This window comes from Leuresthes tenuis, unplaced genomic scaffold, assembly GCF_036924035.1.
Source record: "Leuresthes tenuis unplaced genomic scaffold, fLeuTen1.0.hap1 SCAF_63, whole genome shotgun sequence".
NCBI lineage: Eukaryota > Metazoa > Chordata > Actinopteri > Atheriniformes > Atherinopsidae > Leuresthes > Leuresthes tenuis.
The window spans coordinates 337,514-348,181 of NW_027325417.1; the positions used below are offsets into that span (position 1 = coordinate 337,514).

Below are 10,668 nucleotides of genomic sequence, written 5' to 3' on the forward strand. Positions count from 1 at the left end.
ACTAAAAGGTGTGAAAGTCCGACCCTGGTTTTAAAAAGCGGGTAAGAAAAGGTTCGAATGCCCGAACATACACCATCAAAAGAGGTAGCGGAGGTGTTCCGCTGCAAGGTGTGAACGTCCGACCAAAGTTTGTGAAAAAGCAGTTAAGAAAAGGTTCGAATATCTAACCAAACATAATCAAAAGCGGGAGCAGAGCTGTTCGACTGCAAGTAGGTGTGAATGTCAGAGAATAATTTGCAAAAAGCTGATGAGAAAGGGTGAGAAATCTCGACTATACACCATCAAATGCGGTAGCGGAGTTGTTCGGCTGTGAGTAGGTGTGATTCTCCAACCATAATTGCTGAAAAATGTGTTAGAAAAGGTAAGAATGCCGGTCCATACATCATCAAAAGCGGGAGAGGTGGTGTTCGGCTGCAAGTAGGTGTGAATGTCCATTAATAATTGCTTTAAAACATGAAAGAAAATTTTCGAATATCAAACCTTACATGATCATTAGCGGGAGAGGAGGTGTTCAGCTGCAAGAAGGTGTGAATATCCACCCATAATTACTGAAAAATGGGTAGGAAAAGATGCGAATGTCCAACCATAAATCATCAAAAGCAGGAGTGGAGTTGTTCAGCTACAAGAAGGTATGAAAGTCTAACCATGGTTTGTAAAAAGCGGGTAAGAGAAGGTTCGAATACCCGATTATATACCATCAAAAGCGGAAGCGGAGATGTTCGGCTGCAAGAAGGTGTGAACGTCCGACCAAAGTTTGTAAAAATCAGTTAAGAAAAGGTTTGAATATCCAACCGAACATAATCAAAAGCGGGAGCAGAGCTGTTCGACTGCAAGTAGGTGTGAATGTCAGATCATAATTGCTGAAAAATGTGATAGAAAAGACTAGAATGCCGGACAATACATCATCAAAAGCGGGAGAGGTGGTTTTTCGGCTGCAAGTAGGTGTGAATGTCCAGCCATAATTACTCACAAACGGGGGAAGAAAAGGTAGTATTTCCAGACCACACATGATCAAAACAGGGAATGGAGGTGGTTCAGCTGCAAGGTGTGAATGTCTGACTAAAGTTTGTAAAAATCGTGTAAGACAAGGGGCGAATGCCCGACAATGTATGATCAAAAGAGGGAGCGGAGGTTTTCGGCTGCAAGGTCTGAATGTCAAACCACAATTTGTAAAAATCGGGGAAGAAAAGGCTCGAAAGCCCGACTATACACCATCAAAAGCGGGAGCAGAGGTGTTCAGGTGCAAGAAGGTCTGAATGTCCGACCAAAAATTACTGAAAAATGGGTAAGAAAAGGTGCGAATGCCAAATCATACATCATCAAAAGCAGGAGCGGATGTGTTCGGCTACAAGAAGGTTTGAATGTCCAACCATAGTAAGTAATAGGCAGGTAAGAAAAGGCTCGAATGCCCGACTATATACCATCAAAAGCGGAAGCGGAGGTGTTCGGCTGCAAGACGGTGTGAACGTCCGACCAAAGTTTGTAAAAAGCAGTTAAGAAAATGTTCGAATATCCAACCAAACATAATCAAAAGCGGGAGCAGAGCTGTTCGACTGCAAGTAGGTGTGAATATCAGATCATAATTTGCAAAAAGCTGTTGAGAAAGGGTGAGAATGCCCGACTATACACTATCAAATGTGGGAGCGGAGGTGTTCGTCTGTGAGTAGGTGTGAATGTCCGACCATAATTGCTGAAAAATGTGTTAGAAAAGGTAAGAATGCCGGACCATATATCATCAAAAGCGGGAGAGGTTGTGTTCGGCTGCAAGTAGGTGTGAATGTCCAGCCATAATTACTTACAAACGGGTAAGAAAAGGTACTATTGCCAGACCATATATGATCAAAACAGGGAGCGGAGGTGGTTCAGCTGCAAGAAGGTTTGAATGTCCGACTAAAGTTTGTAAAAAGCGGGTAAGACAAGGTGTGAATGCCCGACAATGTATGATCAAAAGAGGAGCGGAGGTTTTCGGCTGCAAGAAGGTCTGAATGTCCACCCATAATTACTGAAAAATGGGTAAGAAAAGGTGCAAAAGCCCAACCGCACATGATCATAAGTGGATGAGAAGGTGTTCGACTGCAAGTAGGTGTGAATGTAAGATCATAATTTGTAAAAAGCGGGTAAGAAAAGGTAAGAATGCCCAACCATAAATTATCAAAAGCGACAGCAGAGTTTCGGCTCGTATTTATCAATGTCTAGATAGATTTCAACAAAAAACAACGTTGCCGAATCCGAGAATAAGCTTATTTTCATGAGTTCTGCACGATTTCGGATTTTATGTATAAAATGAATTCCTTCACGCAAACTAAGTTAACACTGCTTTATCCTTCATATGTACCCATTTCTACATATATTTCAAGCATAAACTTTCTCATACTACCCTGAATGAGAAAGAGCCAAACTTGTGATTAAGCCATACGACCCTTTTGAGGAGTTCTGCATGGTTTGGGATTTTATCTATAAAATTAATTCCTTCACTCAAACTATGTTAAAACGGCTTTTACCTTCATATTTATCAATGTCTCGATAGATTTAAACAAAAAAACAACGTTGTACTTTGCAATAAAAGAAAGAGCAAATCAAAAGTTTTAGGAATCCGAGAATAAGCTTATTTTCATGAGTTCTGCACGATTTCGGATTTTATGTATAAAATGAATTCATTCACTCAAACCAAGTTAAAACTGCTTTTTCCATCATATTTATCAATGTCTAGATCGACTTCAACAAAGAACAACATTGTATTTTGCAGTAGAAGAAAGAGCAAAACTGAAGGATCAGGAATCCGAGAATAAGCTTCTTTTCATACGTTCTGCATGATTTGGGATTTTATGTATAAAATGAATACCTTCACTCAAACTAAGTTAACACTGCTTTGTCCTTCATATGTACCCATTTCTACATATATTTCAAGCATAAACTTCCTCATACTACCCTGAATGAGAAAGAGCCACACTTGTGAATAAGCCATACCCCCCTTTTGAGGAGTTCTGCATGATTTGGGATTTTATGTATAAAATGAATTCATTCACTCAAACCAAGTTAAAACTGCTTTTTCATTCATATTCATCAATGTCTAGATCGACTTCAACAAAGAAAAACATTGTATTTTGCAGTTGAAGAAAGAGCAAAACTGAAGTTTCCTGAACTGATCAGGAATCCGAGAATAAGCTTATTTTCTTATGGGCAAGTGGGAACTGCTTTGTCCTTCATATTTATCAATGTGTAGATGGATTTCAACTTCTTCAAAGTCCAATGTTTTTCTTTGTTGAAGTCGATGTAGACATTGATGAATATGGAAGGACAAATCAGTTTTAACTTGGTTTGAGCAAAGCAATTCATTTTATAGCAAAATCCGAAATCGTGCAGAACTCATGAAAGCAGGCTTATACTCGGATTCCTGAAACTTTAGATTGGCTCTTTCTTTTACTGCAAAGTACAACGTTGTTTTTTTGTTTAAATCTTTGTAGACATGGTAAATATGAAGGACAAATCAGTTTTAACATAGTTTGAGTGAAGTAATGCATTTTATAAGCAAAATCCCAAATCATGCAGAACTCACGAAAAGCTTTTTCTCGCTTTTCACTGCTTTTTACAAACTTTGGTCGGACGTTCACACCTTCTTGCATCCGAACACCTCCGCTTCCGCTTTTGATGATGTATATTCGGGCATTCGAACCTTTTATTACCCGCTTTTTACAAACCATTGTCGGACTTTCACACCTTCTTGCAGCCGAACACCACCTCTACCACTTTTGATGATGTATGGTTCAGTATTCTTACTTTTTCTAACACATTTTTCAGCAATTATGGTCGGACATTCACACCTACTCACAGCTGGACACCTCCGCTCCCGCTTTTGATCATACAATGTCGGGACATCGCTCCTTGTCTTACCAGCTTTTTACAAACTTTAGTCGAACATTCACACCTTCTTGCAGCTGAACACCTCCGCTCCCGCTTTTGATGATGTATAGTCGGGCTTTCAAGCCTTTTCTTAACCGGTTTTTACAAATTATGGTTGGACATTCAGACCTTGCAGCCAAACACCTCCGCTCTCTCTTTTGATCATACATTGTCGGGCATTCGCACCTTGTCTTACCCGCTTTTTACAAACTATAGTCAGACATTCCCACCTTGCAGCTGAACCTCCGCTCCCTGTTTTGATCATGTATGGTCTGGCAATACTACCTTTTCTTCCCCCGTTTGTGAGTAATTATGGCTGGACATTCACACCTACTTGCAGTCGAACAGCTCTGCTCCCGCTTTTGATTACGTTTGGTTGGAAATTCGAACCTTTTCTTAACTGCTTTTTACAAACCATGGTCGGACTTTCACACCTTCTTGTAGCCGAACAACTCCGCTCCCGCTATTGATTTTGTACAGTCGGGTATTTTAACCTGTTCTTACCCGCTTTTTACCAACTATGGTCGGACGTTCACACCATCTTACAGCGGAACACCTCCGCTCCCACTTTTTATGGTGTATAGTCGGGCATTCGAACCTTTTCTTACCCGCTATTTACAAACTATGGTAGGACATTCAAACTTTCGTGTATCCGAAAACCTCCGCTCTCTCTTTTGATCATACATTGTCGGACATTCGCACCTTTTCTTACCCGCTTTTTACAAACCATGGTCGGACTGTCACACCTTCTTGTAGCCGAACACATCCGCTCCCGCTATTGATTGTGTACAGTCGGGTATATTAACCTTTTCTTACCCGCTTTTTACCAAGTATGGTTGGACATTCACACCTTCGTACAGCGGAACACCTCCGCTCCCTCTTTTGATGGTGTATGTTCGGGCATTCAAACCTTTTCTTACCCGCTTTTTCCAAACTATGGTCGGCTATTCACAGCTTCCTCTCCACCATACTTGTATGGTGGAATATTCACACCCACTTGCATCCGAAGACCTCCGCCCCAAATTTTGTTGATATTTAGTCGGACATTCGCACCTTACCCGCTTTTGGAAAACTATGGCCTTCTTGCAGCCAAACACCTCTGATCTCGCTTTTGATGATGTAAGGTTGGGCATTCAGACCTTGCTTCACCTGCTTTTCACCAAATATAGTCGGACATTCACACCTTCTTGCAGCCGAACACTTCCGCTTTTAGTGTTCTATGAGGCATTCACATATTTTTTTTCACCGTATTTTATAGATTATGGTTGGAAATTCTCACCCACTCTCATCCGAAGACCTCTCCTCCCGCTTTTGTTAATATATAGTCGGGCATTCGAACCTTTTGTTACCCGCTTTTTACAAATTATAGTCGAACATTCACACCTACTTGCAGCTGAATACTTCCGCTCCACCTTTTAGGTATGTATGGTTGGCATTTGCACCTCTTTTTATACTGATTGCTGAAGATTAAGTTGTACTTTCTCAAACTACAACATTTTTTTATTTGTTGAAACTTGATTTGAAGTGGATAAATAAGGAGGACAAACAGTTCTAAGTAAGGCTGATAGAAGGAATTAATCTTATAGCAAAATCTGTACTTCGTCATATGTCGAGAGATGCTTATTGCTGAAGTTCTTTCTCATTCTACAAAGTACAACGTTGTTTATCGTTGAAACTTGATTAGACATGAATAAATATGAAGGACAAAGCAGTCTTAACTTGGTTTGAGTTAAGGAATTCGTTTTATAGGAGAATCCGAATTCGTGCATAACTCATAAAATAGAGCTTATTTTCGGATTCCTGAAGAATGATTCTGGTTCTTTCTCATAATACAAAGTTTGTTGTTTATTGTTGAAACTTCATCAGAAGTGAAGAAATAAATGAATGCCTATCAACAAATGTGGGATCTAAACTCTAGTGCTTCCTCTAAAATAATTTCCTTTCTCAATTTAGAAATGTGTGTGTGTAAGTCACAACACCCGTGACACCAAAACGGCTTTCTTTTCTCTACACTCTGCACTATGAGCACACACACCAAATCAGAAAGGCTTTTTTCTCTCTTTTCTACATTATGGACTGTGGGGACACAAAACCGCTCTCTCTCTTTCTTTTTTTTTATCGTGTGCCAGGGCGTTGTCTCATGTATTAGATTATGCTTAAGATACGAATGGGTTTATCAGTCACATCAGAATCCATACATACTGATCCTCCCGTAATAAAATGGTCGGATCTTATCAAACACACTTTGTTTCTTGTGACAATCAAGTCAGCGAAACAGCGTATACACGTCAAGACACTGAATCAAGTTTGCCACAAGAACTCATAAGTTTGGCAGTATTGCTCTGCCATCAGCAATGATACACCCATTTTATTTTCGTGAGACATGTGCAAGCACCTGTTCATCTACTGTTCTATCACTATGAATTAGTGATCTATTATCAATAAGGATACTTCTACAACTACTATCAAAGTATGTCCGGACTTCTTATGTTGTCAGTTGCTATATATGAATAAGTGGGTAGCTACTGACAAGCATTAAGCATGTCACACAGCCCAAACATATAACATTTCAGGACACACCACACAGTTAACAACCACAGTGAAGCGTGTCAAAGCCCAAACATGTAACATTCAACAGGACACTTACACAACACATTCAAATCAAACAGGCAGACAACATACAAGAACATATACCCCAGCCGGCATTGCTCCCTGCCTATTTTCGTACAGCACACTATGTGTGCGCACACCTTTATTCACAAACTCTTCAACTTATACTCTTTTACCGAAGCTGCTACAGCTCGATTGGCCAAATACCCTTAGATCCTATTTCGGTGAATTTGACATCTGCCTTGTATGTAACAGATTAGCGGTTTAGCAGTTTTAATTTAGTTTGAGTGAAGGAATTCATTTTATAGCAAAATCCGAAATCGTGAAGAACTAAGCTTATTCTCGGATTCCTGAATCTTTAGATTTGCTCTTTCTTTTACTGCAAAGTACAATGTTGAGCAGCACTAATGAGTTGTTTCTATTTTTGGCAGGCTTTACCTTTGCGGGTGAAGCCCTTTCTGTCTGTGCAAAAGAAATCTTCTTACTGTGCAGAGTGACTTCTCTGAGTAGAGTCGCCTTACTTGTTGCGACTGTGCCGATGTTCGAAGCTGGAGTGCAAAGTTGTTGCTTGAATGGTGCTTGCTGGAGCGTGCGGGAGTGCAAAGTTATACCATTTAAAAGGGCTGAAGAGTGCTCAGTGCAGCGGGTGGGCGACACTCTGGCCACCTTGAAAACCGAGGTTACATCCACTACCAGGGGCGCCCAAGTTCTGCCGCAAGTGTGGTGAGCATGGGCACCTGGTTGAGGCTTGTACCAAGGTGTTATGTGGGAAGAGCAGAGAAATTGGGCAAACTTTTGGAGAGTGTCCAAATGGCAGGAAATCTAATCTCTGTGGAGAATTAAATCACCTCTTCAGAGATTGCCCTAAATCTTTTGCCAACAAATTAAAGACGGTAAAGCCACAGTCAAGCCAACAAAGAGAAGGACCAAAGGTGGCAGTTGGTGAACAAAGTGAAGAGGTTGACCCAATAAATTCAAACTTCCCGCCAAAAGCTTGGATTGGAAGTGAGGAGCAAAAAGGGGAGGGGCCTGTAGAGGCCTCACCACTCAGTGTTGAAGTCTGTGAGAATTCACAGGCAGAGGGTGGAGCTACGCTAAATGAGGAGGAAGAGCAGACAGGTGAGTCTAGTGAAGATACTCACCTCCCCGAAGGTCAACAGCCGAAGAGGACGGCATCTGAGCCTCTGATTCCCCAGTGGTATCAGAGAAGAGGGGAAGGGTTAGGTCCCTTTCAGACAGTTCTTCAGTGGAAGAACCTAGAGTCTTCCCCTCCGACTCACCAAATGAGGTCTCCTTTTTAACTTCAGCTCTGCACTCGACCCCCAGGGACTCAAAGTTAAATGCAACATTGCGTCAGAGGCCAACACCGAGAGTCCGAAAAGGAAATATAGATCACCCTACTCACTTTTCACCTAAAGAAATGAAGGAAGAGCTAGTTTCCCAAGAAATAACCTGTGTGTAATTTGTTTTGATAACTTAGAAAAACGAAAATGACATACCTACTTTCCTTTATGCTTTTAATGGTTCTCACCTTCTCAACACTAAATGTGAGAAGTGTGAAATCAAAGACAAGAGCCCAGAGTATTTTATCCTTCTTAGACTCCATAAAATCAGATGTGTTTTTAATACAAGAATGTGGACTACCTTTTTTAAAAAACCATAGACAATGGGAGGAAATGTGGCCCCATTTATCGATATGGAGTGGCTCAAATCAAAATAAAAATGATGGTGTGGCCATTCTAATTAAAAATCCGCATGTTCTGGTGAAAGGTAGCACAGTGGTGAGAGACGGACGGGCACTTTTAGCACACTTGAATTTTATGGGGCAAGACTTTAACCTCTTAAATATTTATGGTTTCAATGGAAAAAATGAAAGGTATGACCTTTTAGAAGATATACAGCTTTACATGCTAGGGCAAGTACCTTTAGTTGTAGGAGGGGATTTTAACTGTATCTTGAGCAGGAAAGATAGAAAAAGAGCAGGGGTAGATTTTAAAGTGGATAAGACTTCGATTTTACTTCAGGGCATATGCAGGGATTTTAAGCTTACTGACTGTTTTAAAACCATGCATCCCAGAGAGGAGGGCTTCACCTGGTTTAGTCATGATGGCACCAGAGCCTCTCGCATTGATTATTTCTTTACTAGAGATTGCCCACCCACTGATGTTAGATTAACCCCTGTTTTCTTTTCAGACCACCTTATGCTCTCCTGCACCCTTTCACCCCCTTCTGGTGTGACGGTAGGAAGTGGTCTGTGGAAACTCAACTGTTCCCTGTTGGAGGATGAAATCATAGTCAGTCAGTACAGGGAATGTTATAAAGAGTGGCAGACCCTTCAAGACCTCTACGAAACACATGCACAATGGTGGGAAATGGTGAAGGAAACGACCCAGACTTTTTTTAAACAGCAAGGTAAACGTAAAAAAAGGAAAGAGAATAGATGTATGATGGGACTACATAAACGCTTACAGCGCTACTTTAAACTAAATCAGTGTGGCATAGACTTTAAAGAAGAAATCAAAGATGTCAAAAAGGAAATGTCAGTTTTAGCAGAAATAAAGAGTAAAGGAATTTTTGTAAGAAGCAGGGAGCAGGAAATTGAGGAAGGTGAAAAAGAAAGAAAGTTATAAATAAAAAGGAGTGTATTCAAAATCTAAAAAGAGAAGATGGGTTTTTAACAAAATCCACACAAGAGATGATTGAAACTGTACATACCTTTTATAGTAACATGTACAAAGAGAAACCAGTGCACTTGGAAACATCGGCAGAAATCTTAAAATTCGTTGACAAAACCGTAAAAGAGAATGCACACTTGACACAGAATTTTACTGCTTTAGAGTTAAAAAAATGCCTAACAGGTTTTAAGAGAAGTCGAGCTCCGGGTTTAGACGGGCTTCCTGCAGAATTCTATCTGACCTATTGGGACCTTTTATCATCAGACATTTTAGATGTTTTTAAAGATTTTGAAAAACTCGACCGACTGCCTGACAGTTTTAGAGTGGGAATAGTGACTCTACTTTATAAAAAAAATGATAAGACTGACCTAAAGAATTGGAGGCCCATCACACTTTTAAACTTTGACTGTAAACTTTTTAGCAAGGTTTTAGCGACACGGATGTCCTCTGTTTTAGAGGAGGTAATTCACCCAGACCAAGCTTGTGCCATCTCAGGGAGACAACTCACCGACAGCCTCGTACTGATTCGAGACATCATTGATTACGCTAGAGACAGAAACACCCGGCTTGTCATCTTAAATTTAGACTTTGAAAAAGCATTTGATCGGGTCTCGCATCAATATCTCTTTCAGGTGTTGCAGCCATCGAAAAGGGCCCGATTGTTCCTACTTGGTGAGCTTTGCTTGGTTGAGACGCTTGCCCCCCCCCCCTGCTCCTCGGCTGACCAAGTAGAAACAATCTATTCGATGGCTGCCTTGTCTTGTAAGGCGACTCTACTCAGAGAAGTCACTCTGCAAAGTAGCAAGATTTCTTTTGCACAGACAGAAAGGGCTTCACCCGCAAAGGTAAAGCCTGCCAATAATAGAAACAACTCATTAGTGCTGCTCTCCACGGAAGTCTTTAGTAAAAGGCGAAAGACTTGTATGTTATGAAGAGAAACCAGAGTACGATTATCCGTCACTGCGGGAGCAGGGCATCAGGCTAGTTGGTATAGCCACCTTCCCCATGGTGAGCTTTGCTTGGTTGAGACGCTTGCCCCCCCCCCCCCTTGCTCCTCGGCTGACCAAGTAGGAACAATCGGGCCCTATTCGATGGCTGCCTTGTCTTTTACTCTATGCAAAAGACAAGGCAGCAACAAAAACACCACGAGAATCCCGTATTGAGGCTTTGTTCTGACCGCTCATTCGGTGTCGCGTTTCTTTCAAGCAATTCTCCCGGTTAGCCGACACTCGGCTCGCTCCCATAGCCGTGTTAAAGTCTACTTCGCATTCACTCTTTTTTCTCTGCAGACTCTTGGGATTTTATCTATAAAATGAATTCCTTCACTCAAACTATGTTAAAACTGCTTTGTCGTTCATATTTACCATGTCTAGAAAGATTTAAGCAAAAAAAACAACGTTGTACTTTGCAGTAAAAGAAAGAGCAAATCTAAAGTTTCAGGAATCCGAGAATAAGCTTACTTTCATGAGTGCTTCACGATTTC

At 41.0% G+C, this 10,668-nt stretch overlaps 1 non-coding gene across 1 annotated transcript; it reads right to left on the reverse strand.

Annotated features, from left to right (window-relative positions):
* Positions 1-10,019: 10,019 nt before the first annotated feature.
* LOC140285898 (U5 spliceosomal RNA) lies at positions 10,020-10,133 on the reverse strand. The gene has a single exon (XR_011910838.1). It is a non-coding gene; the product is annotated as a U5 spliceosomal RNA (small nuclear RNA).
* Between the last annotated feature and the right edge of the window lie 535 nt (positions 10,134-10,668).